Below are 6,000 nucleotides of genomic sequence, written 5' to 3' on the forward strand. Positions count from 1 at the left end.
CCCCTGAGGTGTCCTCCTCCCAGAGTCTCTTTCAGCCAAGGCTCGGCTGGGCTCCGCACTCAGCTCTGTGTCCAGCACTACTGACATTTTCGTGGGCCTTTCAGGTCACCATGAGCTGCAAATCTCCTCCACTCTCTTGTTCTCCACTTCTGCTGCTCCAAAATTTGTTGAGAGTTCCTCTCTACAGGTATTTTATGGGCTGTGGGGAGGACCCTGCGTAAGTGTGTCTCTCTAGTCCTCCATCTTGGCTCTGCCCCAACAACAGCCTTTCTTAAGGTTAATTTACATTGTCAAAGGCTGATCAAGTGGCTTTCTTTTCCAGGAAGATATGGATGTCATTTGTTGTGTTAAAATAAATGTTTTCTCATGCAATAATATGGTTGAATAGCCAATTTTGAATGGCAAATTCTTTATATGAATAGTTAATTTGAGGGTAATGGTTGATTTTTCTTCCTTTTTGCTATATCAAATTTCCATCTTTCCTTTCAGTTTTCAGCCTAATAAAGAAACTTTGTATGTTGGGGGTGTAAGCTCAGTTTCAGGTGGACAGTCTCAGGCAGGTAAAGGTGAGGACTTCTAAACCTTAGAGTTCTCATGAGGCCCCCCAGGGAATAGCTGGGAATTGAGGTGTGAGACACGGCTGTCTCATGCATCTCCACCTCTTCTCTGTGGGATACATGCTGGGGAGAGCATCCCACCCTTGAGATTGGCCCGGGGTCTGAGCACACCTGTTTTTGACTAACTAAAGGCTGAGAGCACGCCTGGTATTCACGTGCAAACTATGCAGCGGGAGAGCTTAAGTAGGGTCAGGAAAGCCTGAAGGCGCTCTTTGCGCTAAAGGGCCCTTAGAGGGCAGAGGGTCCCTCCCCTCTCCCGCTTCCATTCTCTTGCTGTAAGATCTTTGCCTCCTTGGGAGGAGGAGGATTCCTCTCTCCTGAGGAAGAATTCACCCTGCACATGTAACCAAGACCCTGAATAAAGCCTAACCCTTGTTTGACTCTGGAAAGTCTCTTCTCTCATACGTTTTTCTGGTTTGGCCAACTGAAGACCTGGACGACAGGTAAGGAAAGACTCGGGTAGCCCTTTGGCCTCAAGGCTGGACATTTGTATGATTGGAATTATTGCTTTTTTTACATGATTTTTTTCCTGACTGTCCGTAAAATTTCCTTGCCATATGAATGTTGGAATTTGACAAATTCATTTGTAGGTTAAATTTGGTACTCCTTTCTATTTGCATTCTATCAATCTGTACCTTTCTTTCATATTTATTTTGAAATCACTGTCATCCTTCTATAGTCTCAGATTTGTAATCTTTGTATATCTTGGATTTCACTTTATCCTTCAACCTACATGTTCAGTCAGGTACCAAATATTGCCATTTTTATCTTTATAATATTTCTTATTTCCAATTCCTTTTCTACACACAATTAACAACTTAGTCCAGACCCCCATCTTCTTTCTTCTAGACTATCTCAACAGCCTCTTAATTGGTCCCCTTGACTCACATCTCTCCACATTGCAGTCCATCCTTCTCACTGCTACTTAAGTAGTTTTTCTTGAGTGCAAATCTCTCTATGAGACTCCTTATTATCTTTAGAATAACATATAAAATTCTCTGATTAGCTTTGAAAGTTCTTAATAACATGGTCTAATCCGTCTTTGAGAATCATTGAACATTATTCTCTGTCCTGTACTTTTGAATCTAGCCAAACTGTCCTTTATTAACATTTATTAACGTTATTAACATAATTAACATTATCATAATATTTATTATTATTAACATAATATTTATAAACATCACTCTATCTACTCACAAACTCCATCTTTTATTCCTGTACTTTTACGTTATCTATGTCCCATACCTGGAATGGAATACATCATTAATTCTGCCTCAGGAAAAACCTCTTTTCGTTTAAGATCATGCTTATCCACAATTTTTGCATAAATTCTTTTCTGGTCCTCCAAAGCTAGCATTTTCTTTCCTGAATTGCTTTTTATGTAGTTGCTTTATGTATTACATATTATTAATTTTATAGCTATGAAGTACACATTTTAATACGTACTTGTTGTCAGCCCATTAGAATATAAACTCATCTTGAGTAGGGATTGTTTTTTTTTTTTTTACTTGGATTCCCAGGAACTAGCACAGTATCTCACAGATGATAGACAATAAATATCTTCATTGATTCAATGGTGTTTTTAGTATTTCTGGGATATTTACATTTAAAAAATTAGAATGTTATATTTAAACTCATTTTTTAATATTTTCTAAGTGAACAATTCTCAAATTGATTTACTAAAGTCTCTGATTTAGCTGTGATCATGGTCCTGAATACTGGGGTAAAGTTTCCAAAAATCTGTATATTCAATGAGTCAGTGAAACTCTAGGAAGAGGCATTCCAAACTGAAGTCTAAAACCACTAGATCAGCTTTGCCTGGAGCACACAATATATTCCTTATTACGTATACCTTGAAATTACTCTATCACAAATGCATACGAACTCACTGGGGAAAATTCACTAATTGATCAGCAAGCATTTATTATTTATTTTGTGAAAAGAACAATGGATCTTTTTCCAAATTATATGTGGGACAGTCATACTGGGGGAATAGGTGGACATATATATGTGTGTGAGGATCAACAGACAGGGAACACATATGACAAGGCAACCACATGTATGGACAGCTCATGACTCTAACACTACAAAGCTATTGGTGTATTCTCCAGAAATCATCTTACTGTTTTCAGCTGGATCTATTTCCCCATCACATATTGTTGTCTACTGCTTTAGCACTCCAGGGCTCTTCAATTCAGCTGGTAATTAACTCAATTTTTAAAGGATTACCTAATACCCTATGTAAGCTATGGGAGCTGTGATTACAATTCTTTTAGCTGCCTCCACCATCCACTGTTAGTATCTGGGGTTAATAAACCCTTTTCAGATGAAGAGAAGCTGTAGCTCATTCAGTCAACCTTTTCAGCCTCCTCCTATACCTCAGCTTTGGTTTTGCTCTGAGGTCATGTCTTTACATCCATCTATAATCCACTCTTCGACCTAGTGGAGTTGAGAATCTTAATAAATTTCTCCTACGCAGAAAGGACTACAGCCCTCCCCAACCAGTATTTTTATCCAGCATTTCTAAAAGTTTCTTATCCTTAGCCAGGAGGTCTCAGAACACACAGACATCTTGGCTGAAAAAAGTCTTCCCTTTAAACTCTTCTTGAAGTTATTCTGTCAAATAAATTTCTTTCAACTTAGTTAAAAACTCTTCAGCAAACAGCCATTCTTCTTTCAAAATGTTTATTTATTTTATTTTTAATTTATGAAATAAAACAAACATTTCCATAACACAGCATAATAAAAAGATTATAGTACATGAAACTATTAATCTATTATGTACAGCTTTAAATTAATCTATTATGTACAACTTTAAATATATAATAAAATTATGCAAATTTCTTTTTTTCTTACCTCTTCCCACCTAAGATGGACACCATTAGACACAAATATGCATATATAATCTATATATCATTCTTATACATGCTTTTATTTGTCAATTTTTTCCTGAGCCATTCTTAAATGCCTGGTCTTCTGGTCTTATTTCTCCTTGGACCTTTCAGTACAACAGTGGTCCAAAATGACCTGTTGGCAATGTTAACCCACTACTTCTAGTTCTGTTTTATGTGGTAAAATAGAACAATTCTTGTCTCTCCTCCACTTGACTTGAATCCAAACTTCACAAAACAAATCCTTCCTTTTGGATTTGTTCTGCGAAGTTTTCCAGTCAAAGGACCACACTTGAGGACCTACAAGGCCACATATAGCCTTGAGTTTGCAGATTCCCCACCCTTGGGTTAGAATAACTAAATTGTAGTTTAGTAGTCAGCTTTGCTCCCCAACTCTTTAGTCAGTGGTTACATAGTAGAAGTAAAGGAGGAGAAAATAAATCTTATAGCTGAGAAAAGAGGAAAAAGCTATGAAGTAGAATGTATGAATTGAGATCCAGTTCTGGATCTATCCTTAAAAAAAAAAAATCTGCCTTCTGAAAATCATTACATCTTTTAGTTTCTTCATCTGGTAATTACAGGATAAAATGAGATATTCTTTAACCACAACCAATAGGCTGTCCCCTTGATAACTTTATACCAAAGAATATTTAAGATAAGCTAAAGTAAAGGATGACTGAACCAAAAGTCAATGGGAATTCTCCAGAAGTGGTTAGAAGATCACTTTTTGAATGGGAAATAGCAATACTACGGAAGGCTTTGCACTTTTATTATTTATTATTTGTGGTTATATTTGTTCTAGTTTCCATGTTTTTCTGACAAGATGTATAGTGGAATATACATGATAGCCCAGGAGATCTGTTAAGACCCAAAATGAAGTTGAAAGTCTAGGGGGAAAAGTTTCTAATAAATTTATCTGTTTTAATAATTTTTCAGTCATGTCCAACTCTTCATGACCCACTTTTTTGGGGGGGTTTGGTAAAGATACTGGAGTGTTTTGTCATTTACTTTTATAGCTCATTTTATAGATGAGAAAAACTAAAGCAAACAGCATGAAGTGACTTGCCCAGAATCACACAACTAGTAAATATCTGAGGCTGGGTTTGAACTCAGGTCTTCCTCATTTTAGGCCTTGCATGCTATCCACTGTACCAACTAGTTGTCCAATAAATTATCTCTTTGACTTTAAAAACTAGTGCTTTCAACTCTTCTTGGTGGACAGGGTATTAGATAAAACTAATTAACTGATAGTACTAACCTTTAGTCTTTGAACCTTGGTTGTTCATTTCTTCAAGCTACTTTAAGGCCATTTCTGTCATCTAGTTACTTATGCACTTCTCTGTCATCATAGTCCCCAGACATCTCCAGCTTTATCTGGTCTTCCTTCTCCAATAACTAGCTGGTCTCTATGTTATACTATCTTTGTCAAGACCTTATTCAGCTCTTCTTTTGCCTACAGATGCCTGACAGTGGACAGTGACAAATGTATTTCTGATGTTACAGTGGTCATTACTGCAAATGAGAAGGAAAAAGTGAGAGGAAATGGTGGTTACTGGAGCAGAAAGTGGCAAATGTCCACCTATGCCAGGTTGACATACTGCCTTAAAGAAAAGGAAACCTTGAATCACATTTTCCATGTTAATACTGTCCTTCATCCCTTTGCATTGTGAGTCTGAAGCAGCTACTGGGATATCATCTTCCAGTATCCATTGGATTTTTTTTCTTACAGTGATTAAATGTATATGAAATGTTATAAAATGTATTAAAGATTCAGGAACTAGAACTTGTATAGGAAGGCATGTAAGCCACTTAAGACTTGCCTCAAAAGATGTTTATTAGCCAAAGTGAAACTATAGTCATATTTGAAACCTGGATATTGGAACTTGCTATTTTAAGATACTATGGGACTATTATGTGACTGTTCTTCTGAGTCTAACTCCAGGTATGGATAGCATCAAAGGCAGTCTGAGCCTCCAATCCATGATGCCAGTAAACCTGTGAGATGCTGGAATGAACTGAAAAAGGTGATCTCATGGAAAGGGTGGGAGAGCGGCTGTTCAGCCTGGACTGAGGAAGGATTCTCCTGACCCAGTTTCCCCACTGACACCTGGCAGACTTTAAGCCTGACTGAATGCAAGCTGACAATCTACTCCTACCTGAAATTGACATGAAGTTGTTGAGATATTGTTTCCCTGCAATGTCCCTACTCTTAGTGGCAATTTTCTATAGTCAAAAGGTTTGTAAGCTTAATAACAGATCTATTAAATGATAAATTGTTGGTAGGGGAACATCCGAGGTTAAGTCTAAAATTAAGCTATTAGGCCTAGGATTTTAGACCAACAACAATAAGTTAGGATCCTTTAATTCTTAGTAATATTGTGGAGACAATAGGTCAAGGGCTTTTGAAGTTAGCATACATAAATATTATTTGTGTCTCAGTTGGTTAATGTTTAAAAAAATTCTTTTTTGATCTGTTTTAAACACTTTAAAAA

The sequence above is a fragment of the Notamacropus eugenii genome, chromosome 1, assembly GCF_028372415.1.
Source record: "Notamacropus eugenii isolate mMacEug1 chromosome 1, mMacEug1.pri_v2, whole genome shotgun sequence".
Taxonomy (NCBI): Eukaryota; Metazoa; Chordata; class Mammalia; order Diprotodontia; family Macropodidae; genus Notamacropus; species Notamacropus eugenii.